Source organism: Carcharhinus amblyrhynchos, chromosome 12, assembly GCF_965287045.1.
Source record: "Carcharhinus amblyrhynchos chromosome 12, sCarAmb.v2.hapA, whole genome shotgun sequence".
Taxonomy (NCBI): domain Eukaryota; kingdom Metazoa; phylum Chordata; class Chondrichthyes; order Carcharhiniformes; family Carcharhinidae; genus Carcharhinus; species Carcharhinus amblyrhynchos.
The window spans coordinates 83,327,682-83,355,515 of record NC_137335.1 but is presented as its reverse complement, the minus strand read 5'-3'; positions in this window follow the sequence as shown (position 1 = coordinate 83,355,515).

The following is a 27,834-nucleotide window of genomic DNA, read 5'->3' as shown; positions in this document are numbered from 1 at the left end:
CCAAGGCTCCCGCAACAGGAACTTCCAAACCTATTACCTCCACCACTTAAAAGGACAAGGGCAGCAGATGTATGGGAGCAGCACTACCTTGCGGTTCCCGTTCAACCTGCACTTGGAACTATATAATTGTTCCTTTATTGTCGCTTGGGTCAAAATCCTGGAAATGCCTATTTTATTCTTCCATGGGGTATGGCCATCACTGGTGAGACCAGCATTTTTATTGTCCAATCCTAATTGCCCTGGAGATGGTGGTGGTGAGCTGTCTTCTTGAACCACTGCTGTCCATGTGATGTAGGTACACCCACAGTGCTGTTAGGGTGGGAGTTCACCACACTGATTGCAGGAACCTGAAGCCCTCCTATCTGCACTATTTTGCCAACAGCACACTGCACCTCTTTCATCTTACTGTCCTTAAACTGACTGGTGTGTGTCATTGGGAAGAATCAGAGATTATTATCTTAGCAGTCCCACTTTTTAACTTTCTTCTTAGTTCCTGAAATTCTAACTTTGGAACATTAACTCTTTTCATTCCTGTGTTGGTTCCCATGTGGGTCAGAAATTCCAATGTTTCCCATTCCCCTGTTCAAAATATTCAAATTGCTTTACCTTGGCTGCAGGGAACAAACACACCACGTGGAAGTCACGGCAGTGGGCGACAGCATGGTGGCACAGTGGTTAGCACGGCTACCTCCCGGCCTCAGGGATCTGGGTTCGATTCCCGGCTTGGGTCACTGTCTGCGCAGGGTCTGCCCATTCTCCCACAGTCCGAAAGGCATGCCGGTTAGGAGCATTGGCCATGCCAAATCCTCCCTCAGTGTACCCGAACGGGAGCTGGAACGTAGAAACGAGGGGATTTTCACAGCAATTTCATTGCAGTGTTAATGTAAGCCTACTTGTGACACTAACAATAAATAAACTTAAAATGAAATGGTCACAGAAATATTTGTCTATCCCTCTGACTATTGCATTCCCCATGACCCCATACACACTGCTCTGCCCCACCTACTGACATCATTTGCCCCACAGTGCTACGGATGTGCTCTGGACCTAAGGTGTCATAAGGTGCAGATAACTGATTCAAGAGCACCATTGTTGAAAGGAGTTTGAATCCACTGTCTGTCAGGTCTTTCTGACTTTGTATCACTCTGTCAAATAGCTGGATAATTCTCTTAAGAGATATTTAACTGGCAGGGATGGAGCACTGCTCTGGAGATGAACGCTGGCCTTTTTAACCTGGCTGCCCTGGCCTCTGGCGATGTTCTTCCAAGATGTTCTCCCTTTAAAATGGCTGTTCCTTTGGCCTTTATAACTGCGGTGACCTCATAATTTTCTTAACCATGATTAGTTTGAGGCTGTCAACACTATCAAATTCAAATCTGATAGGCTTTTAATAGCTGAGTGTCTTTTTAAACTCATAGGCTAACAGAAATGAAAAGAACCTGCAGAGCCGGTTACCAAGGCAACCAGAGATGTCTTGGCACAATCGTATAGGGCCTTGATGAGACCACTGATGGATTATTGCAGTTTGGTCTTCTTATCTGAAGCAAGATGTTTTCGCAATGGAAAGGGTGTAGAGAAGGTTTACCTGACTGATTCCTGAGATGGTGGGACTGTCATACCAGGAGAGATTGAGTTGGTTAGGATTATATTCACTGGAGGTTAGAAGAAAGAGGGAGGATTTCAGAGAAACCTATAAAATCTGAACAGGAATAATCACGGTAGATGCAAGAAAGATATTCCCCATGGCAGGGGAGTCCAGAACCAAGGGTCACAGACTGAGGATATAGGGCAAACATTATAAGAACATAAGAAATAGGAGCAGGAGTAGGCCATCTAGCCCTTCGAGCCTGCCCCGCCATTCAATAAGATCATGGCTGATCTGTCGTGGCTCAGTTCCACCTTCCCGCCCTCTCCCCATAACACTTAATCCCCTCTCTTATCAAAAACCCATCAACCCGCGTCTTAAAAATATTTAGCGAGGCAGCCTCCACCACTTCAATGGGCAGAGAATTCCAGAGATTCACCACCCTTTGAGTGAAGAAGTTCCTCCTCAACTCTGTTCTAAACCACCCCCCCCCCCTTTATCTTGAGGCTGTGCCCCCTAGTCCTACTGTCCTTTCTGAGCGGGAAGAGTCTCTCCACCTCTATCCTATCCATCCCATCCATCATCTTATACGTCTCAATGAGATCTCCCCTCATTCTTCTAAACTCTAACAAGTACAAGCCTAGTTTATTCAGCCTCTCCTCATAGCTCAACCCCCTCAACTCCGGTATCAGCCTAGTAAACCTCCTCTGCACTCCCTCCAAGGCCAAAATATCTTTGCGCAGGTGCGGCGCCCAAAACTGCACACAGTACTCCAGCTGCGGCCTCACCAATGCCCTATACAGCTGCAGCAAGACCTCCCTACTTTTATATTCAATCCCCCTCGCTATGAAGGCCAGCATCCCATTCGCCTTCCTGACCACCTGCTGCACCTGCAAGCTGGGTTTTTGCGACTCATGCACAAGGACCCCGAGGTCCCTCTGCACCGTCGCCTGCTGCAGTTTTTCGCCACGTAAGTAATAGTTTCGCCACGTAAGTAATATGGACAGAGATGAGGAGAAATCTCTTTACCCAGGCAGTGGTGAGCCTGTGGAATTCTCTACCATAGAAAGCAGTTGAGGTTAAAGCATTGCATAGGGTCCATTCATTCTTCAGAATAGGTGTAGGCAGCACTGATACATTGAATTTCTTTCATTGGGCAGCATTTTAAAAATAACATGTTACAGAAAGTGAAAGAAAACTGGAGAGAGAGGGAGAGAGATACTATCAAAAGCTAGACTTGACCCAAACTCACTGAACATATATAGCCAGATACAGAATTATAATTTTTTCACTATCTCATATTGAAATTGCATGGTACAAACTGTGCCTCCAACTTTCATAAACAATTGGCAGCTGTGGCCATGAGGAGCTTTGTTTTGGCTTATGGGAAAGCCGTTCCTGCGAGCATTGTACTTCCAAAGAATGCAGCCAATTTTCAAGCTAATCCCAGCATGCCTGTTGAGTTTAAAATGTGGTCAAGTTAACTTTAAAAGTTTAGCGTTTAGTTACATAGGCAAAAATATCTTAAAATGAACACTTTGCACTAACTTAAGCAAACCGTACGAAAGAGCTCACATATTGTTTGTTTTCACGAAGGAATTAGATATAGCACTTGGCGATCAAAGCAGATGGGGGGGTAAGACAGGAATAGGTTGGATGATGAGCCATCATCATTATGAATGGCAGAGCAAGCTGAAAGGGCCAAATGGCCTCCTCTTGCTCCTATTTTGTATATTTCTCCAGGTTCAAGGAAACCTGACCACTGGTTCAAGCCACTGGCGAAATAGGAAGGATCCTGGAGTTTTCATATGGTGAAGGAATTGAAGGCAACAGGTTTCCTTAGATCTATTTTAGTTCATAAAAACACAACAGGGAAATCCAGGTGAGCACTTCAAGGTTTCATTAAAAAAAGGGGAGCCTTTGTAATTTAACCTGAATGCCTGGTCTGTAGGCACTTAGATAGTCCCTTGAAGACAAAAGGTAACAGACATTCCATTAATCTGATTTAAAATCAACTGCTGCTTCAGGCTTCATAGAAATAACATGTGCGCCTGTGATCTTTACATCTTAGCCTCCCACACACATGGTGTAGCGATTTTCACTGGGAATTAACCCAAGGTGAAGTATCCTGGCTGAAGGAGTCCACTATCAGTCTCTGAGTGCTGCCATTTCATATAAGTGTCAATATATTGGTCATAATTCAACCACATATTCCATCTCTTAGAACTTGGCACGTGTGTCAAGAAACATTGAGTAAACAGACAGCTAAGCAAGGTCGATCTGATATAATAATCAAGCACATCTGGATTCAAAAATATCTGGGCAGGTGATTTATAAATATGATTTACTTAACAGGAATCAAGAGCGATTGAGAGCTCGTGTAAGAGAGGGGATTGTAGGCTGAGTTTGCAAATGCCACACTTTCCCACGTCGCAACTTTCAAGCTTGTTGTCGAATGCTTCATTTGCAACAATGTCATAACAACAGTGGCACAATGACTAGCACTGCTGCCTCACAGCGCTAGGGACCCCCGGATTCGATTCCAGGCTCGGGCCACTGTCTGTGTGGAGTTTGCATGTTCTCCTCGTGTCTGCGTGGGTTTCTTCCGGGTGCTCCGGTTTCCTCCCGCAGCCCAAAGATGGGCAGGTTAGGTAGGTTGGCCATGCTAAAATTGCCCCTTAGTATCAGGGGGACTAGCTCGGGCAAGGGGTTATGGGGATAGGGTCTGGGTGGGATTGTGGTCGGTGCAGTTTCAATGGGCCGGATGGCCTCCATCTTCACTGTATGATTCTATGGAAAACAACTTACATTTAAATAGAGCTTTCAGTGCAGTTATCTCCCTAGATCTGGTTTAGGTTGTTGACAATAGTAATGGCAGCTTCTGATAGTTTCACTTTCAGATAGACAATGGTGATTAACATGCCATTGTGTGAACATAAGAACATAAGAAATAGGAGCAGGAGTAGGCCATCCAGCCCTTCGAGCCTGCCCCGCCATTCAATAAGATCATGGCTGATCTGTCGTGTCTCAGTTCCACATTCCCGCCCTCTCCCCATAACCCTTAATCCCCTCTCTTATCAAAAACCCATCAACCCGCGTCTTAAAAATATTTAGCGAGGCAGCCTCCACCACTTCAACGGGCAGAGAATTCCAGAGATTCACCACCCTTTGAGTGAAGAAGTTCCTCCTCAACTCCGTTCTAAATCGCCCCCCCTTTATCTTGAGGCTGTGCCCCCTAGTCCTACTATCCTTTCTGAGCAGGAAGAGCCTCTCCACCTCTATCCTATCCATCCCATTCATCATCTTATACGTCTCAGTGACATCTCCCCTCATTCTTCTAAACTGTAACGAGTACAAGCCTAGTTTATTCAGCCTCTCCTCATAGCTCAACCCCCTCAACTCCGGTATCAGCCTAGTAAACCTCCTCTGCACTCCCTCCAAGGCCAAAATATCCTTGCGTAAGTACGGCGCCCAAAACTGCACACAGTACTCCAGCTGCAGCCTCACCAATACCCTATACAGCTGCAGCAAGACCTCCCTACTTTTATATTCAATCCCCCTCGCTATGAAGGCCAGCATCCCATTCGCCTTCTTGACCACCTGCTGCACCTGCAGGCTGGGTTTTTGCGACTCACGCACAAGGACCCCGAGGTCCCTCTGCACCGTCGCCTGCTGCAGTTTTTCGCCCCATAAGTAATAGTCCTTCCTACCATTATTCCTACCAAAGTGCAAACCTGCTGAAGAAATGCTGGCGAGATATGGTCCAATGCAGAGACATTCAATTGACTGGGCCCATGTTCCACTCACTTTAGAAGAACGAGGTGAGCTCATTACAATACAGGGACATTCTGAAGAGACTTGACAATGTGGTGTAATGAGAATGCCATTGGCCCAATAATGCAGAGGCCCGATTTAATGTGCTTGGGGCAAATCCCACCAGGAGGTCACAGGTGGAATTTATATTTAATAAAATCTGGAATATAAATGGTGACCATGACAGCCATCATTGCTTGCTGTAAAATAGGAGCCAGAGTAGGCCATTCAGCCCATCAAGTCTGCTGCACCATTCATTGCGGTCATGATTGATTGGACACTTCAATACCTTTTTCCCATATTATCCCCATATCCCTCTACGTCAGTGGTATTTAGAAATCTGTTCATCCCTATTTTAAACACACTCAGTGACTGAGCTTCCACAGCCCCCTGGAGTAGAAAAATCCAAATGTTCACAAACATCTGACTGAAAAAAAAATCATTTTGGTCTAAAGTGGCTTCCCTCTTATTTTGAAATTGTGTTTCTTGGTTCTAGACTCCACAACTACTCTTACCTGCATCGACCCTGTCAATTGCTTTCAGTATTTTGTAGGTTTCAATGAGATCACCTCCTATTCTTTGAAAGGCTGGACAATACTGGCCCAATTTCCCCAATCTCTCTTCATAGGACAGTCCCACCACGCTGAGAACAAACCCGGTGAATCTTTGCTGCACTCCCTCTATGGCAATAATATCCTTCCTAAGGCAGGAGGACCAATGCTAAACCCAGTACTCCAGGCGTAAACAAGGTTCCACACCACTGAAGCAAAACTTTGCTATTATCTTATGCACATCCTCTTGCGATAAAAGCTAACAAATCACTGATCTTCCCATTTGCTCACTGCACCTCATAGAACCCTACAGTGCAGAAAGAGGCCCTTCGGCCCATCGTGTCTGCACCGAACACAATCCCACCCAGGCCCTACCCCCATATCCCTACATATTATACCCACTAATCCCTCTAACCTACGCATCCCTGGATGCTAAGGGACAATTTCTTAGCATGGCCAATCAACCTAACCTGCACATCTTTGGACTGTGGGAGGAAACTGGAGTACCCGGAGGAAACCCATGCAGACACAAGGAGAACATGCAAACTCCACACAGACAGTGACCTGAGCCGGGGATCAAACCCAGGACCTTGGAGCTGTGAAGCAACAGTGCTAACCCACTGTGCTACCGTGCCGCCCTGCATCTTAACGCTCAGTGACTTATTGATCAGGACACTCTACACTTCCACCTACACTTTCTGTTCTCTGACTATTTAAGAAATACACTGCATATCTGTTCCTCCCACTAAATTGGATAACCTCACGTTTTTCCACATGAGATTCTATCTCACTCACAATATTTTGCATTTACCAGCATGGATCTTCCAAATAAATGTCCCAGAACTTGAAATGCTGGCTCTACTCTCTCTACACAGATGCTGTCAGACCTGCTGAGATTTTCCAGCATTTCTTTGCTTTTGTTTCAAGTTCCAGCATCCATAGTATTTTGCGTTTACCGGCATGGATCTGTTGGGCTGAATGGCTTGTTTCTGTGCCATTAAAATACACAGCACAAATCTCAATATTATTGTGTGGAATTGGCATCATTAGGAGTAGTGCTTTCTATGGAAAACCATTCAGAGTTTTGGTTTGTCTGAGAGATTTGAATACCGCAGCAAGTTCTGCGTAAGGTCAAATTGAATATCACACTCACTTATGTCATTGCTGCAGGGTGATTCTGACCTCTTGCTGACACAATCTGTGCCAAGCTCGGAAAACTGTAACCTGTGGGGGAGCTGATCTCTCACGTTTCAATTTTAATGTCTGGCGCAACTCAACCCTGACTGCCTCGCTTCTCGCCAGCCTTCACACCCCATTTCCGTACCCTCCAGACAAGTTCAAAAGACAATTTTGGACACAGATGTTGAAATGCAAAGGAGCTTATTATCACAAGCACATGTGGATGGGGAAGGGTTTAGCTGTTCTTGCACACAAAAGAAAAACACATCGTGCCCTTGCCTGGAGTTACTGGATTTTCACTGCAAGGCTCAGCATTGATTCCCCCTGAGTCGCTGTGAGCCTCTGTTGTATTCACAGTTATAATTACCAATCGCCATCCTTGATTAGAGGACAAAACCTTATGATCAGCAAGGACCTGCCCAATCTTTGTAGCAAGGGCAATCACAAGATTGCAAAGAATTGTCTCTGTTAGTGTTCTGGAGCTGAAGGCCCATTATTCTTTAGTTCCCTCTCCAGAGGCACCGGCAGATAATCTTGAGACTCGATTACAATCTTCTAGATAAAGCATTGAATGCTTCTAGATGAAGCATTGCCAGTGGCATTGTTAACACTAATTCTTTCATCCCATGATCTAATCATTATCTGATTGCTGTTTGTGAGATCTTGCTGTGCACAAACTGGCCACATCTCTGTCCGCATTACAACTGCACTTCCAAAATACCATTGGCATATCCAAAGGCTGCGAAAGGCACAACTGAAATGCAAACCTTTCTTCTCTCCTTCTATCTAAATGTTACAGTGCAGATTTCTCAAGTGACTTGAATTAAAGACACCACCGGGTTCGACAGGATTCTTAGCCTGTCCGTCCCATTTCCCACATGTCTGCGATCGCCCCTTCCTCTCCCTCCAGGAGCACAATAAGATTCTCCTTGCCCTCACCTTGCAGCTCCATTCAGTCCCTTCCAGTGTGAAGCCACCACCAAACATATCTTTCCTTCTCTTCCCCATCCAATGTTCAGTGGGATCTTCTGTGACATTATTTCTCTATCAGCCCCAACACCCCCCCTTCTTCACACAACAACTGCCAGACCATAAGAAATAGGAACAGGTGTAGGCTGTTCAGCTCCTTGAGCCTGCCCCATCATTCAATAGGATTATGACTGATCTGACATTCCATACATCCACTTTCCTGCCCTTTCCCCATAACCTTTGATTCCCTTATTGATCAAAAACCTATCCATCTCAGCCTTAAATATACACAAGAACTCTGTCCCCACAGCTCTCTGTGGCAAGGAGCTTCAAAAACTCCCAACCCTCTGAGAGAAGAAATTCCTGCTCTGTCCCAGACCACAAGAAACAACAAAAGGTGGTGATCGAAGCCCAGTCCATCACTCAAACTAGCCTCCCATCCATTGGCTCTGTCTAAACTTCCAGCTGCCTCGGAAAAGCAGCCAGCATAATTAAGGACCCCACGCACCCGGGCATTCTCTCTTCCACCTTCTTCTGTGGGAAAAAGATATAAAAGTCTGAGGTCACGTACTAACCGACTCAGAACTGCTTCTTCTCTGCTGCTGTCAGACTTTTGAATAGACCTACCTTGCATTAAGTTGGCCTTTCTCTACACCCTAGCTATGACTGTAACATTACATCCTGCACTCTCTCCTTTCCTTCTCCATGTTCACCCTATCTATGCCCTTCATAATTTTATAAACTTCTATCCGGTCACTCCTCTGCCTCCATCTGGGAAAACAATCCCAGTTTATCCAATCTCTCCTTGTGTCTAATACCCTCCATACCAGGCAACACCTTCGTAAACCTCCAAAACCACCTTGTCCTTCTGGTTGAAGCATGGTTGACTTATAATCAAATACTTTTTAGAGGTATCTCAGCTTTGGTGGCAATTTCATATTGACTGAACCTGTTGAGACAATGACAAACAAACACGCCCAAATACTTTTCTTTCTGGAGTTTGGTTAAAGTACACCCTTTCATCGCATATCAATATTAGACGTTTTCATTTTCAACATTCTAACATTTCCATTAACATTAGACCCATCTGCCATTCATTACTCTCTAATGGTTAGAGTGCCAGGAATCTTTACATGCTTTTTATCTCCTTTGTATTTGTCAATAATGACCAGGATAATTGAAACCAGCTCATTATTACTGAGAATTTACAATGAACTGGGTTTTGCTAGATTCAGTACGTGGATCATGAAAGGGAAACAGTAAGATTATGATTGGTTACTAAAGCATTGTAAACCTCAAGAAATATTGCTTTTGAGCAGTTGAGAGTTGGGGTTAACTCTCAATGGTGCAAAGAAGGAGGACTATAGCAGACTGGTCAGCCATCGATTGGTCAATGAAGGGGCTAATTGTGAAGGGGCGGCAGTGGTTAGGGCTGCTGCTTCACAGCGCCAAGGAGCCGGGTTCGATTCCCAGCCCGGGTCACTGTGTGGAGTCTACACATTCTCCCCATGTCTGTGTGGGTTTCCTCCGGGTGCTCCAGTTTCTTCCCACAGTCTGAAAGGATGATCGGGATAATTGAAAACAGTTGTGCTGGTTAGGTGCCTCGCCCGCACTAAACTCTCCCTCAGTGTACCCAAACAGGTGCCGGACTGTGGTGACTGGGGGATTTTCACATAAACTTCACTGCAGTGTTAATGTAAGCCTACTTGTGACACTAATAAATAAACTTTAATTGGGCAGGCTGTACATTAGGTGAAGGCAGGATAAAAAATGCATGGAGCGTATCACATGCAGGGTGGGTAACTGGTGGGGCATATTATGAGCAGAATGTCTAAAATGGCAGACATACAGTAGATGGGGCATAAGAAACATAAGAACATAAGAAATAGGAGCAGGAGTAGGCCATCTAGCCCTTCGAGCCTGCCCTGCCATTCAATAAGATCATGGCTGATCTGCCGTGGCTCAGTTCCACATTCCCGCCTTCTCCCCATAACCCTTAATTCCCTTGCCTATCAAAAACCCATCAACCCGCATCTTAAATATATTTAAATATATTTAGCATCTAATGGGCACACAGAAAATGGGTGGGTATATAAGCGGGTATATAATGGGCAATAGGGAAAAGGAACAGGGTATATAATGGGATATGGCCATTAACTGTGGAGCAAAATTAAATTTGGGATGTGTGAGCTGCAGTTGTAAAGCTGGAAGAGATTACAGAGGCAGGGAAGGGTGAGGCCAAGGAAAGGTTCGAAAACAAGGATGGCAATCTCAAAAATGACAACAGTGAAATGGGGTCGAGGTTAAGATCAGCCACAATCCAACTAGCAGAGCATGGTCGGGGTGGGGTGGGGTGGGGGGCGGAATGGCCTCCTCCTCTTCTGTTGCTAAATAGCACCGCAAGAAAAAACACAACAGTTCCTGTGGTATTCTGTTGTGTGTAACAGCCATTGGACTTCATCTGATTCACTGTGTGAGGAATCGCGCTGAGGGATGTGATAATGGGATGAAGCTGACTTGGCAGCAATCTGAAACAGCCTCCTGGTGAGTTTATAGCTGATCTCACTGCAGTCTACACATCCTGGCATCAATACTGTCATCTCCACACCCTCACTGCAGTCCACACAATAATGACTCACACTCTTTTTTGGAAACTTGTTTACGAGCCTCACCGTCACTTTCGTTCGATGTGTCACTTGTGGTTTCTTCATCAATGGAGAGTTGATACAGAAATGAAAACTCAGCTGCCCACTTCGCACTTCTGGCAAAGACAAATTTTGCCCCTAGTGTAAATTAGAGTTTATGTTCTATGTCTCTGTGATACATCTTCACTTATAAGAAAACACTAAGACAAAAGTTGGGTTGATTACTTTATTACTTTATTAACACCCTCCCATCCCTTCTCCCCTCTCTTCCCATATCTTCATCTGTCGCAGTTTACCTCCACCTGCGAGGCCGATTTATGAGTCCTATGGACCCGGATCCCAAGATCCTTCTGCTCTTCAACCCAGCTAAGACTCCTACCCTTGATATTGTATTCCTTCATCCCATTGGTCCTGCCAACATGGACCACTACACATTTATCCACATTGAAGTCCATCTGCCACTTCTCCGCCCAGTCTTGCATCCTATCTATATCACACTGCAACTTCTGACATCCCTCCAGACTATCCACAACACCACCAACCTTCGTATCGTCAGCGAACTTACTTACCCATCCCTCCACTTCCTCATCCAGGTCATTTATGAAAATGACAAACAGCAAGGGTCCTAGAACAGATCCCTGGGGCACTCCACTGGTGACCGACCTCCATGCAGAAAAAGACCCATCCACAACCACTCTCTGCCTTCTGCAGGCAAGCCAGTTCTGGATCCACAAGGCCAAAGCCCCCGGGATCCCATGCCCTCTCACCTTCTCAAGAAGTCTTGCATGGGGGACCTTATCAAACGTCTTGCTGAAGTCCATGTAAACCACGTCTACCGCTCTTCCTTCGTCAATGTGTTCAGTCACATTTTCAAAGAACTCAACTAGGCTTGTAAGGCACGACCTGCCCTTGACAAAGCCGTGCTGACTATTCCTGATCATTCTAAATTTCTCTAAATGCTCGTAAATCTTGTCCCTCAGAATCCTCTCCATCAACTTACCAACCACTGAGGTCAGACTCACCGGTTGGTAATTTCCCGAGCTATCCCTGTTCCCTTTCTTGAAAATAGGGACCACATCCGCAATCCTCCAATCCTCCGGAACCTCTCCTGTCTCCATCGACGATGCAAAGATCATCGCCAGGGGCTCTGCAATCATTTCCTTCACCTCCCACAATAACTTGGGGTACATCCCATCTGGTCCCAGTGACTTATCTATCTTGATAGAATTTAAAAGTTCCAACACATCCTCTTTCTTAATATCCACGTACTCAATCTTTTCAGTCTGCCGCAAACCTGTAGTACAACCTCCCAGATCATTGCCACCTCTTTTGCCCCCCTCCCTGTCCTTCCTGAAGCATCTGAATCCCGGCACCTGAAGTACCCAGTCCTGTCCCTGAGACATCCAAGTCTCTGTAATGGCCCCCACATCACATTCCCAAGCAGCAATCCACGCCCTAAGCTCATCTACTTTGTTCACTACACTCCTGGCGTTAAAATAGACACACCTCAGACCCTCGGTCTGGGCACTTCCCTTCTCCACAACCGTCTAACCTCCCTCTCATACTGCCTACAGTCCTTCTCTACCTGGGAGCTAACCTCCTCGCTCTCAGTCTCCTCATCTCTATTCCCTCCCCCCAACCTTTCTAGTTTAAAGCTCCCCCAGTGGCCCTAGCCAATCTTCCCGCCAAGATATTGGTCACCCTGGGATTCAAGTGCCACCCGCCTTTACTGGAATATCTAATATTTCACACTCCTCTTCTTTAACTAGAATGTTTACACCATCCCCCTTCCTAGTAAAGACAGAGACCAGACCAGGTACTTATTGTGAATCCTGCCCACATCTTTTATCAACAAGTTAACATGTGTATCTCTGATAGGCCCTACCTTTTACTTAGTTATTCTCCTGCTCTTAAAGCACTAATATTTTAGGATTTCTTTGATTTTTAACTACCAATATTTATGTATCTTCTCTTTGCTTTCTTAATTTTCATTTTTAATTCACCTCACATTCCTATATTCCTAAGCTATCGCATTAAGTCTTTGTGACTATTATAAGCTTCCCTTTTCTGCTATATCTTGGCCTGTTTGCTTCTGGATAACCAAGGGGCTCTGGATTTGGCAGTACCCCCCTGTTTCTTTGTGGAATTAGTCTACATAGGGCCCATAAAATGTTGCTTTTGAAAGTCTCCCACTGTTGTCACACAGTTTTGTTTTCCAATAGCTGTATCCAGCCCAGTCTCGCCAGCTTGCTTCTCAGCTTTGTAACATTTGTCTTCTCCAGTTTAGAATGTTCCATCTTTGTCCTTTTCCATAATGATGTTAAATCTGACTATATTTTGATCACTATCTCCAAAATGCTCCCCACTGCTACTCCACCCACCTGTCCAGCTTCATTCCCTGAGACTAAATCTAGAATTGTGCCCCTTCTCGTTGGGCTTATTATGTGCTGGCTAAGGTAATTCTCTTGAACGCAGTTTGCGAACTTTGTGCCCTTCACTTCAAGGGGTCTATTTCTGCTCTTATTTATTGTGCCCTTGTATGACAACAGCGATTATACTGCAAGGGGTATTTCATCGCTGTGACACACTTGGAGATTTATGAAGAGTGATGTATAAAAGTAAATTCTTTATGACTTCATAGAATCCCTACAGTGCTGATGGAGACCATTTGACTCTTACCCCGACACTATTCCAGTGACACTAACTATTTTACTCCGCTAATCCCCCTAATCTGTATATATCTTGGGACACTAAGGGTCAATTTAGCATGGCCAATCCACCTAACTTGCACATCTTTGGAGTGTGGAAACCGGAGCACCCGGAGGCAACCCACGCAGACACGAGAAGAACATGCAAACTCCACACAGAGAGTTATTCGAGACTGGAATTGAACCTGGGTCCCTGGCACTGTGAGGCAGCAGTGTTAACCACTGTGCTTTAAAAGCTGCACCTGGCCTTTTTTTTTAATCTCACTCTGAACCCGCGACCTTTGGCCTCCGTAGCACTTTTGTCGATCGCCCTAGCTATGACTGTAACGCTGCATTCTGCACTCTCTCCTTTCCTTCTCTATGAACGGTATGCTGTGTCTTACAGCACGCAAGAAACAATACGTTGCACAATACACGTGACAATAATAAATCAAATCAAATCAAAGAATTTGCTAAAAGTTAACAATTTGCCTGAAGGAACTCTGAGAATCCACCCACTTGAAAATGTCGATTATAAAATTCAGCCACATTCAGGAGCTCGGGATTTGCAAAGAATTGTGCTCCCAGCAAAAGGTCTGTGAGCCAATTGAAAGGCCCCTCCATTTGGCGGAACGCCTGTTGCTAATTCTACACAAACATTGCATGCCTGTCTAATATCTTTTCCCCCCATTGCTGGGAAATAAGAGGGCAGGGTGTGTGGAGCACAATTGCCCTATCAGACTCACAGGGATAGACTATTTTAAATCAAACCCACAAAATAGCTAAGATGCCTCTCCTTTGATGTCTGCACGGAGTATGTACATGTACTTAAAAACTCCAGTTCAAGTTGGGCCTTTGAAAATCTGGTTTATTGCAAAGCACATTGAGGAAAGGTTTTTGGTTGATTGTCAACATTCTAAGCTTTGGTACATTTATATTGCTTTTTAAAAACTCGACTTCTGGCTCCATCTGCTATATTTGATCTCCATTCCAGGCCTTACATAACAGCCCTCTGTGACACAAAACTTCAAGAGTTTGCCCAGTGCCTGGAATCCAGAGTTACTGAGGTATGGACTACTCATTGTCTCTATCAGCATTGACACGCAGTGTTATAACTCAAAGCTTTTTATCCTCTTCCTCTGTGGCCTTTTATCCCACTGCTTAGAATTAGCTTTACCCCGCTCCGCGCCAGTGAATTACTGCCTGGGTGACCAGTGGCTGTTCATGCACAGCAAACCCCATGAGTGGCAAAGGAAGGGATGCCTGGTTGGCGTACTTTTGATAATGTTCTTTGAGAAAGGATCATTGGCCCAGGATCTATCGTGACCATCTGGAACAACAGCACATAATCTCATTAGGCTAAGAATCACCCCATTTATTATGGATGTAAAGCATTGTTTCATGTTGCTGACAGGGAGGACAGCTTGTTGAAGTTTTTCATTGTGCACTCATCAGGATAAATAGCAGATTTAAAACAAATACAAAAATATATAATACAGGAGAAAAGGACGCTGATTGGTCAAGAGTTTGCCAGAAAGAGCTCTGATAATCTATCTACAAGTCAAAGGGGAATGAGGGGGTCCCAAACTCCTAATAATCCAAAAAAAGGTACAATCGTGATAAGTACAAGAAATCTGCACAACTTTCTAAACACCTGACTGCCACCATCTAAAAGGACAAGGGCAGCGGACACATGGGAACACCACCACCTGGATGTTTAAGGGCAGTTTAAGGTGGCACAGTGGCTAGCACTGCTGCCTCACAGTGTCAGGGGCCCAGGTTCAATTCCGGCCTCGGGTCACTGTCTGTGAGGAGTTTGCACATTCTCCCCGTGCCTGCGTGGATTTCCTCCGGGTGCTCCGGTTTCCTCCCACACTCCAAGGATGTGCAGATTAGACGGATTGGTCATGCTAAATTGCCCCTTCGTGTCCGAAGATGCGTAGGTGTGGGGAATTAGCAGGGTAACTGCACGGGTTTACGGGGATGGGTGGGATGTTCTTTTAGAGAGTCAGTGCAGATTTGATGAACCAAGTAGTTTCCTTCTGCAATGTAAGGATTCTATAGTTTGAAGGTTTCCCTCTAAGGCACCCACTTGACTTGGAAATATATCGCCATTGCTTCAGTGTCGCTGGGTCAAAATCCCGGAACTCCCTCCCCTAACAGCACTGTGGGTGTAACTACACCACACTCACTGCAGCGATTTAACAAGGCATCTCACTAATACCTTCACAAGGCGCAATCAGTGATGAGTAATAAGTGCTGACCTACCCAGTAACACCCACATCTCATGAAAGATTAAAAAGAATGGAAAGCTTCACCAACATATCCCTACATCAGCAATATTCAAGTTGTGATCAACTGATTCTTTCTTCCTAATTATGAATGCTCATTATGAATCCTAACTTCTTGTGGGGCACCTTATTGAGTTTTTCATAAAAATCCAAATACACTACATCTACTGGTGCACCTCTTTATAAAACATAGAACAGTACAGCACAGTACAGGCCCTTCAGCACTCGATGTTGTGCCGAGCTATGTCCAAACCCAAGATCAAGCTATCCCCACTCCCTATCATTCTGGTGTGCGCCTATCCAATAACCGCTTGAAAGTTCCTAAAGTGTCCGACTCCACTATCACAGCTGGCAGTGCATTCCACACCCCAACCACTCTCTGAGTAAAGAATCTACCTCGCACATCCCTCCTATATCTCCTACAATTAAAGTTGTGCCGCCGAGTTTATCTACCCTCCAATTATATCCTCAAAAGAACTCTAACAGATTTGTCAAACACTACTTCCCTTTCATAAATTTGAGCTTACATTGCCCAGCCGTACAATTATTCCTACATGCCCTGTTAAATACATGAGTAGGATGGGAGTGGAGGGATATGGTCCCCAGAGGGGTAGGGGATTTTAGGTCAATTGGGCAGCATGCTCGGTGCAGGTTTGGATGGGCCAAAGGGCCTTTCCCTGTGCTGTAATTTTCTTTGTTCTTTGTTACCCCTAATAATAACTTCTAACATTTCCTTACCACTGCAATCAGCTTAACAAGTCTTAAAATTCCCAGGTTTCTCACTCATTCCTTCACTGACAGGGCATTTACTACCCTCTAATTCATGGTGACCATTCTAACAACTCAAGAACTCTGGAAGATCATCACCAACACACCCGCCCTCGCTGCAGATCCTGTGGAACTCTTAGGACGTGTATTATTAGATCTGGGGGACTTGTTAGCTTTTAATCCCACTAATTTCGTCAGTACTATTTCTGGGATTACCTCAAATTCCTCATTCCCACTAATCCCATGGCTCATCGTTATTTCCTGGTGGCAGCACAGTGGTTTTCACTGCTGCCTCACAGCACCAGGGATGCAGATTCAATTCCCGGCTTGAGGGGTCACCACCTGTGCGGAGTCTGCACACTCTCCCCGTGTCTGCGTGGGTTTTCTCCGGGTGCTCCAGTTTCCTCCCACAGTCTGAAAGACATGCTGTTTAGATGTATTGACCATGTCAATTTCTTCCTCAGTGTACCTAGCAGGCACCAGAGTGTGGCAACTAGGGGATTTTCCCAGTAACTTCATTGCAGCGTTAATGTCAGCCTACTTGTGATACTAATAAATAAACTCTAAAAACTTTTCCGGAATGCAATTGGTGTCTTTGACATTGAAGACAGACACAAACCCTTATTCTCCCATAAAATCTCTCCTGTCACTTCCAGTGAGGGGCCCACATCTACCTCTGTTAACCTAAAGAGAAAATGCTGGAAAATCTCAGCAGGTCTGGCAGCATCTGTAAGGTCACCTGGACTCGAAACGCCAGCTCTTTTCTCTACTGGGATTTTCCAGTATTTTCTCTTTTGATTTCGGATTCCAGCATCTGCAATAATTTGTTTTTATCCAGTGTTTATTTCTGTTTGATCTCTTTTTTACATGTGGGTTTGTTTCTTTGTCTCTTGCTAGTTTGCTCCCACTTATTCCCGGGGCTCAGGTCATTGTGCAACCTTTCGCAAGTATGAGATTGGTCTGTGGCATTCTGGTGCCCCTTACTGAGGCAGCATTTCAGGCAAATCGCTTCAGAGTTTAATATGCAGTCTTTGAAATGAGGTAATCGTAGAATCATAGAAGCCTACAGTGCAGAAAGAGGCCCTTCAGCCCATCGAGTCTGCACCGAACACAATCCCACCCATATCCCTACATATTATACCCACTAATCCCCTCTAACCTACGCATCCCTGGACACTAAGGGGCAATTTCTTAGCATGGCCAATCAACCTAACCCGCACATCTTTGGACTGTGGGAGGAAACCGGAGCACCCGGAGGAAACCCACGCAGACACGAGGAGAATGTGCAAACTCCACTCAGACAGTAACACGAATCGGGAATCGAACCCAGGACGCTGGAGCTGTGAAGCAGCAGTGCTAACCACTGTGCTACCATGCCACCCAAATGTCACGGCAGGGGTCTAATATCCACCAGCGCTGAAAGGTTTATCACAATTATTCCTGCACATGCCGAACTCACTTCCAGAAATAACCTGTGCTGACACCTCCCAGGAGGAGTCGAATGGTGTTTGTTTCCTGAGGATATTTGTCAGGTATTTATTTTGTGATGTTAATTCTCGCGGTCTAACGCATCCTTGCACAGTTTTCGATAGCCTGGCTTGAAGGAGAAATAAACTCAACCGAATGATTCTGCTAAAATAAACACAATAAATGATAAGCATGTGTTTGCTACTGGGGGCTTGTTGCAATCAAACGGTCTCGGGAGAGGACAGGGATGCACAAGAACTGAAAGAATTCTGGAATTCACTCTCTCAACCTCGCTACTTCTCTCCTTCTCTTTGTTTAAAGATCTTTCTTAAAATATATCTTTAACCAAACCTGTCCTAATTAGTCTCATCTTTACCTTCATGTCAGTTTGTGTTTGATTACGCTCCTTTGTGTGATGGGACATGTGACCGCATTAAAAGTGCTCCATTAATGCGGGTTGCTGTTACAGAGCAGCAGAATCCCATGTCTAATGGCACTGGAGATAGGGGAGAATACACAAATCGAATCGTAGGACCCCACAGTGCAAAAAGAGGCCATTCTGTCCATCGAGTCTGCACCAAAAGGATGGATATGGGATCAATTCTGATATCCAGGGAGGGAGTGGATGGACATAGTGGGGAGGGGAGGTGGATGGGATACATGACCACCATTCACCACCTCTCACTGGGGTGATACCCTGAGCGTTGTTTACAAACTGCAGAGCCCTGGATCTGATTCAGATCCCATGCTGGATGCATGGAGGGTGAAAAGGCAGGAGTGGAGGGATTAGAGAGGAAATCTCTGGGTAAATCCCACTTGCCCTACCCTCCCCTTCCCAGCCTTTTAAAAATAATGGGACATCTCTTGTTCAATTGTTCGGTGTTTGATTATGCGAGCCTGTTTACAATTGATGCTCACTGTGCCTGATTAGTTAAGTCTGGGTGTGGATTCGGAGAAAAGTAAACACACTGCAGAAGTTGCTGGAAGCCAGAGTTGAAGCCTTGTGTAGATATTTTAAAGCATTGTATAAATAAAATACCTGTCATCTCTACATAGATCCAAGATGCAAGATATATAACTGAGGCCTCCAAAGGTCTCTTCAACAGATTCCAAGTATTCCATCCACTACCTGATACAAACTAGTGGAATTTGGAATTTGTTCAGCAAACACTCAGCCCATCTGTACCAAAAATGGTAGTAGTGTTAGGAGGGTCTGAGCTATAGAACATATTCCTTGAGGAAATCTTTCTAGTCTTCTGATTGTTAACAGCAGGTCTTTATTAACTATCTGTATCTACACACATACAGTAAAGGATATAGACAAGGAGCTAAGTTATGGGGGGACGATGGCCTGGTGGTATTATTGCCAGACTATTAATCCAGAAACTCAGCTGGGGACCTGGGTTCGAATCCCGCCACAGCAGACGATGGAATTTGAATTCAATAAAAAATATCTGGAATTAAGAATCTACTGATGACCATGGAACCCGTACCAATTGTCGCAAAAGTCCACCTGATTCACTAATGTCCATCAGGGAAGGAAATCTGCCATCCTTATCTGGTCTGGCCTACATGTGGCTCCAGAGCCACAGCAATGTGGTTGACTCCCAACTGCCCTCTACGGGTAGCCAGGGATAGGCAATAAATGCTGGCAATGCCCATGTCCCCCGATGAATAAGAAAAAGGTTTCATGACCTGGGTCAGGTCTGGATCATGTGGGTAGCATTACACTCAGTCCCAGATTAACCCTGTGTGTGCCAAACCTTTCTATGAGTGGGACTCCTGATATGCAGATCCCAGATAGCCCCCCTGCCTGAAGCGAGTGCTCCAGCCACCTACCTCAGGATGCCATTCACAAAATTCACGAATTCCAAAGAAACGAGGCCATTCCACCCATCGAGCCTGCACCGACCACAATCCCACCCAGGCCCAATCCCCATAACCCCATGTATTCACCCTGCTAATCCCCCACTAAGGGGGATAACTCTTTGCTGTTGTGGTTATCCACATCCCGAACAGTAACTTATCTGTTTCTCCCCCATTAAGAGGCAACTTAGCATGGCTAATCAACTTAACTCGCATATCTTTGGACTGTGGGAGGAAACTGGAGAATCCGTGGGAAACTCACACAGACACAGGGAGAACGTGCAAACTCTGCACAGACAGTGACCCAAGCTGGGAATTGAACCTGGGTCCCCGGTAGTGTGAGGCAGCAATGCTAACCACTGCGCCACCCAAAATGACTCCATTGTGAATGATACCATAAATGTTCCCCAGCCTGTTGGACAACAGATTGATCAGAGGTCTTGCAGTGACTTACACAGAAACATAGACACGAGGAGCAGAAGTAGGCCATTTCAGCCCTTCGAGCCTGCTGTGCAGTCTCTCTTCACAATATTTGTGGAGGGAGAAACAGATGAGTCACTGGTTGGGATGTGGATAACCACATTGTGTAGGCTGATCCGCTATCTTAATAAATTCCCACTTTCTGTCTACACTCCTTGATGCCATTAAAATCTAAAATATTATCTATCTGAATACATTCTGCGACTTGTCCTCCATGGCTTTCACTGTTACATAAGAACATAAGAAATAGGAGCAGGAGTAGGCCATCTAGCCCTTCGAGCCTGCCCCGCCATTCAATAAGATCATGGCTGATCTGAAGTGGATCAGTTCCACTTTCCCGCTTTCTCCCCATAACCCTTAATCCCCTTGTCTGTCAAAAACCTATGACTTAAATATATTTAGCGAGGTAGCCTCCACCGCTTCAATGGGCAGAGAATTCCAGAGATTGTTGGAGAATTCCACAGGTTCTTTCGCCTTTTTCTTCATCTCCATCATAAATGCTCTCCCCTGCATTCTAAGATTGTGTTTCGTATTCCAGATTGCCCAGCCAGGAAAAACATCCTCCCGGCACTCAAGGACAGAAGCTTGACAAGCTCGGAGCCAGATGAACTTTATTCATTGAGCCTCTCCAAGAATGACAGCTTGTGGAGTTCATAACACAGCAAGTGGCTGCAGTGGTGGGGAAGAGTAAGTGCTTGAGTCTCTCTTCACAGTATCTGTGGAGGAGAAACAGATGAGTTACTGTTTGGGATGTGGATAACCACAGCAGCAAAGAGTTATCAGACTAACCGCCCTCACCGAGAATTGGAAAGCTAAAGTGAAGAGCTTCCAACGAGGAGGTACTGTGGTTTCAGAATGTGTGGTTTGAGAACCCAAGTTATCTGTAGGGACACAGGACAAGTAGAAGTGGATGATTAAATGTAAAAAAACAAGGCAAGGTGGAGGTGGAGATGGAACAATTTTGTTGTTGCTTCTTTTATTCATTCACTGGGCATGGGCATCGCTGGCTGGCCAACATTTATTGCCCATCCCTAGTTGCCAGAGGACGGTTGAGAGTCGACCACATTGGCTCTAGAATCACATGTAGGCCAGACCAGGTAAGGATGGCAGATTTCCTTCCTTAAAGGACATTAGAAAGCACTCTTTCTGGTGATATCACTGCTTGGTATGGGCTCCTGCTCTGCCCATGACTGCAAGGAACTACAAAAGGTCGTGAATGTAGACCACTCCATCACGCAAACCAGCCTCCCGTCCATTGACTCTGCCTACACTTCTTGCTGCTTCGGCAAAGCAGCCGGCATAATTAAGGATCCCGGACAATCTCTCTTCCACCTTCTTCCTTTGGGAAAAAGATACAGAAGTCTGAGGTCATGGACCAACCGACTCAAGATCAGCTTCTTCCCTGCTGACATTTGAATGGACTTACCTTGCATTAAGTTGATCTTTCTCTACACCCTAACTATGACTGTAACACTACATTCTGCACTCTCTCATTTCCTTCTCTATGAACGGTATGCTTTGTCTGTATAGCGTGCAAGAAACAATACTTTTCACCTATGTTAATACATGTGACAATAATAAATCAAATAAAAAGTAAACCAGATGGGTTTTTCCAACAATTGACAATGGTTTCATGGTTATTAGTGGATTCTTAATTCCAGATAGTTTTTATTGAATTCAAATTCCAATTCAGCTGTGGTGGGGTTTGAACCCGGGTCCCTGGAACATTAGTTGAGTTTTCAGATTAATAGTCCAGCAATAATACCACTGGGTCATTTCCTTCCCCTGCTTTTGAAAATAAAAGTCTCAAAGGAACTGGAAAGCAGGGAGGGAAACCCATTCAAGGAACTGTCGCCGGCGCTGTGGGATGGATGGTCTCTGTGTAGTCAAATGCTACGATTCCAATCTACACTGTTGAGCAGAGGAAGGTGTGCGGATGATACGTACCAGCGCAGTGCCTCCACCAGCCAAGGTAGACACCAAAGATGTGGGGTGGGATTTTCCAGTCTTGCTCACGCCAAAAATGGGAAGTCCCCCCCAAAGTCAACAAACTCTTCCATGGTCCACCCCTCACCTGCTCCAATTCCTGTGGCAGCTTGGACGGAGATATTCACCCCATGGTGTTATCATCCGTTTAACATCTCTGGTTTGTACCTTGACTTAACCCAGCCAAGTACTTACTCCAGACATGTCAATGTGTTTGTCATCAACAACAACAACTACTTGCATTTATATGGCACATTTAATAGAGTGCCCATTTTTCCATCAAACAACATTATCACAAACCATTCTAATTGGTATTGGGTCTCTTTGCACTACTGGGAGATGACGGTGCAGTGGTAATGTCACTGGGCTAGGAATACAGGAGCCCAGGCAAATGCTCAGGGGAAATGAGTTCCAACCCTGGCATTGCCAGGGGATAGTGCCCAGGCATCTCTCCCAATGAAAATAAGAGAGGAAACCTCCCCCTGGCTAGTCTCAGTGATGGTAACTATTAAACTGTCAACAAATATTGTAAAAACCCATTTGCCACTCTAACCTGGTCCAGCCTACACGTGGCTGCAGGCACACATTGTTGACTCTTAAATGGCTTCTGAAACCAGTCAGTTGACCAAAACAGACGGCAACAGTTCAAGAAAGTGGCTCATTGTCACCTTCCCAAGAGCAATTAGGGATGGGAGACACCGTGGTTAGCAACTGCTCTCTCAAAGTGTCCGGGACCCGGGTTCGATTCCAGGCTTGGGATACTGACTGTGCAGAGTTGCGCATTCTCCCCGTGTCAGCGTGAGTTTCCTCCGGGTGCTCCGGTTTCCTCCCACAGTCTGAAAGACGTGCTGGTTTGGCACATTGGCCATGCTAAATTCTCCCTCAGTGTACCCGAACAGGTGCTGGAGTGTGGCAACTAGGGGATATTCACAATAACTTCATTGCAGTGTTAACGTAAGTCTACGTGCAATACAGATAAATAAACTTTAAAGCGTAAATGCTATCCTTACTGTGACATCCATATCAAATGAAAGAATTTTTGTTTTAATTGTAGGATAGGCTAGGAGCAGAATAATTAGTTAAATTCCCTTCAAGTACAATGAGTCAGTGACTGTATAACCAAATAACTAATTGTGCATGGAAGATTTATGAAGCATCTTTGGATCACCTGGTGAGATGTGAAAAGAAGTTATTTCTATTTGCAATATGCTTGCATCATGAAACCTATTCCTGCTATCTACAATTCAATGATTCCATTATCAGAAATGACTTTCTAGAATTGTTATACTAATAACTACACACTTCCCAAACCCAAAATCTCTAGCACCCAGAAGGACTGGGCAAGGAAAAATTATTAGATAAAAGCAAATTACTGCGGATGCTGGAATCTGAAACCAAAAGAGAAAATGCTGGAAAATCTCAGCAGGTCTGGCAGCATCTGTAAGGAGAAAAAGAGCTGATGTTTCGAGTGCAGATGACCCAAGGGCCATTAGGGGGATCATTAGGGAGAGGCGATGGCCGAGTGATATTATTGCTGGACTATTAATCCAGAAACTCAGTTAATGTTCTGGGGACCCAGGTTCGAATCCCGACAGCAGATGGTGGAATTTGAATTCAAGAAAAAAAAATCTGGAATTAAGAATCGACTGATGACCATGAAACCATTATCAATTGTCGGAAGAACCCATCTGGTTCACTAAGGACCTTTGGGGAAGGAAATCTGCCATTCCAGAGCCACAGCAGTGTGGATGAGCAATAAATGCGAATCAGCCAGCGATGCCGATGTGCAATGAATGTATATAAAAAAAAATGTTCCACTAAGTCAGAATCCTGGATCTTGCTGTGTAGGCCTATCCACATCATATGAACCATGGCGGTTCAAGATGGTGGTTCACCACCACCTTCTCAAGTCCAATATACCGTGAGCTATGAGCACTGGCTTTGCCAGCTCGCTCACATCCTAAGAATGGATTTATCACCCTCCCCATCATTTGATTTGATTTATTATTGTCACATGTATTAGTATACAGTGGGAGGTATTGTTTCTTGCGCGCTATACAGACAAAGCATATTGTTCATAGAGAAGGAAAGGAGAGACTATAACACAGAATGCAGTGTTACAGTCATAGCTAGGGTGTAGAGAAAGATCAACTTAATGCAAGGTAGGTCCATTCAGAAGTCTGATGGCAGCAGGAAATAAGCTGTTCTTTGAGTCAGTTGATACATGTCCTCAGACATTTGTATCTTTTTCCCGACGGAAGAAGGTGGAAAAGAGAATGTTCAGCGTGTATAGGGTCCTTAATTATGCTGGCTGCTTTGCCGAGGCAGTGGGAAGTGTAGACAGAAGCTGATTTGAGTGCAAGACTGGTCTTCGTTTGCGACCATTTGTAGTTTCTTGCAGTCCTGGTGCCATCCTAAGATGTGATACAATGAGAAAGAATGCCTTCTATTGGGTGCATCTGTAAAAGTTGGTGAGAGTCGTAGCTGACGTGCCAAATTTCCTTAGCCTTCTGAGAAAGTAGAGGCATCAGTGGGCTTTCTTAACCATAGTGTTAGCATGGAGGGGGGGTGGGAACCAGGACAGGTTGTTGGTGAGCTGGACATCCAAAAACATGAAGCTCTCGACCATTTCTATTTCAGCCCCATGGATGTAGACAGGGACGTGTTCTCCTCTACACTTCCTGAAGTTGGTGACAATCTGTTTTGTTTTGTTGAGATTGGGGACAAACACTGTTAACATCAGATGACAAACCAATGCCACATCTGCCTTATAAAAGATCTGATGGGCACTCTTTTGATGAAGGGCAGGTGAGTTCCCCCATATATTCCTTATTCCTCAAACTTCATCACAGATTATCTGCTCATTAGTAGTTTGCGGTTTATGGAGCTTTCTACGAGCAAATTGAATTCTAATGGAGGCACTTTCACCCCCCCATCCTGCCCCATTGTGGCATATTTTGCGTAGGTGGCCCATGATTGGCTGGCTGCGGAATCTTCTGGTCCCCATTGTTCATATCCTTTGCCACTCGGGAATCCTTGGCGGGAGATGTGGGGGGAGGTGGGCCATCAGATAGACCGGAGGAAGCACTGTATCAATACAAGTTTGCCTGCATTTTGAATTTAAGTGGAAGGTGGGTCTTGGGATCATTTTGAGGCGTACAGAGCATTGGTGTGAACTACACCAAGTAGTTAACCAAGCTTGAGGTCACAAGGGCGTTGTGAGGTGGAGAATGGGAACTAGAGACTCACCCCTCTCTCACAGTCACACTTCTTGCTTAAGTACACAAGTTCAAAGAGAAAACTTAGAGACATTCTGAGCTCCTGAGGGGAGCAGTTACTTCTCCGATCCGAAACCTACGTAAGTCCATACTTGAGCTTTGTAAACAGGTGGTACATTGGTTAGCACTGCTGCCTCACAGCATCAGGGACATGGGTTCGATTCCCACTTGGGTCACTGTCTGTGCAGAGACTGCACATTCTCCCCGTGTCTGCGTGGGTTTCCTCCAGGCGCTCCGGTTTCCTCCCACAGTCCGAAAGACATGCTGGCTAGGTGCATTGGCCGTGCTAAATTCTCCTGCAGTGTACCCAAAGAGGCGCCAGAGTGTGGCAACTAGGGGATTTCACAGTAACTTCACTGCAGTGTTAATGTAAGGCTGTTTGTGACACTAACAAATAAAACTTACTAACTAACTTACCATGTGTATAAAACCCCATATCCAACACATTAAATATCAAACAGAAGGAATTTCATGAACTTTATTCCCACAAGAATGTTTCTGAATCTATTGTAAAGACTGGCTTCTTACTTGGAAGACACAAGTCTTCCCAAAGCCACAATGAACTGGCTTTTAATACTCCACAATCATCCTCTGTTTGGAGAAAGCAATTACTTTATTGTCAAGCCACAGAACATTCTGTGACTTGTGTCCACAAAGAAAAACATGGGATGTCAGAGACACCACGGATACTGGCAGTAAAAAAACAAGAATTCTTCAACCTGATGGAGTTTTCCGTTTGCCTACATAGAGTGTAAATTTTCAAAGTGTCCAGCGTTATTGGAGGGGGTCCAGAGGAATAAAGGGTTTGTCATTTGAGGGGTAGTATGAGGCATCTGAATCTACACTTGTTGGAGTTTAGAAGGTTGAGGAGTAATCTCGTTGAAACTTACAGAAGCCTGGGTAGAGCGGACACAGAGAGGATGTTTCCACCAGTGGGACAGAATAGAACTTGAGGGCACAACCTCAGAGTGAAGGGACGCTGCTTTAGAACTGAGATGAGGAGGAATTTCTTCAACCACGGGGCGGTGAATCTGTGGAACTCATTGCCACAGACTGCTGTGGAGGCCAGACCACTGATTGTCTTTAACTCAGAGGTAGATAGGTTCTTGATCGGTAAGGGGATCAAGGGTTACGGGGAGAAGGCAGGAGAATTAGAATACAAGATGATTAGAGGTTTAGATAGGGTGGACAGTGATAGCCTTTTTCCTCGGATGGAGAAAGCTAGCACGAGGGGGCATAGCTTTAAATTAAGGGGTGGTAGTTATAGGACGGATGTCAGTGGTTGGTTCTTTACCCAGAGGGTGGTGAGGGATTGGAATGCCCTGCCTGCTGCAGTTGTAGATGCGCCTAGTTTGGGGGCGTTTAAGAGATCCGTGGATAGGTTTATGGATGGAAAGGGATTGGTTTAGGTTAGAGGGTCATTGCTTTTTTAATTGGTTGGCGCAACATCGTGGGCCGAAGGGCCTGTTCTGCGCTGTAATGTTCTATGTTCTATGAATGGGGATGAGAATCATATCAGCCATGATTGAATGACTGCGCAGACTCAATGGGCCGAATGGCCTAATTCTGCTCCTATATCTTATGGTCTAAAGTGGGCACTGTGGCATTATTTGGTATGGAGAGGGTCTATGGGGTCTTGAGATATCTCCAGAATCCTATATTCCAAACATTGTAAATGCATTCAATTCATAGACCGATAGAGTGGGGAAAGAGTTCATTCAAAGATTTGCACCTATATTTTAGCTAAGATTATTTAATTGACACAACTGCCATGCCCGTTCACCCAGTAACCCTGTATTTCATTTCACATTCATATATTTATCCAATTCTCGTTTGAAAGCTCTAATTAAATCCACTTCCTTTCCCCTTTCGGCCAATGCCCTTCAGATCACAACAACTCATCGCGTAAAAACATTTTTTCTTATGCTGTTAGTTCTTTTGTCTCTCATCTTAATTCTGGATGGGGCATTCCCAGCTTCTCCCCACCCAAGAGACCAGAAATTCCCACCCGGGGTCAAAGGAAACTTTTAATGATCTGTCAAATTATCTGTCTCACCCTCAAAGATTCCCACAGTGGGGGAGATCAGAGAATTTACCCCTCTGTCTTTTCCGGTTACCAGCCACTGAAAAAGATAACCTTTTCCTTACTTATTCTGTTAAAACCAGGCATCATTTTGAATATCAATTATTTTTAATACCGGCTAGGCCAGCATTTATTGCCCATCTCTAATTGCCCTTGAGAAGGTCACAGTGAACAACCATCTTGAGC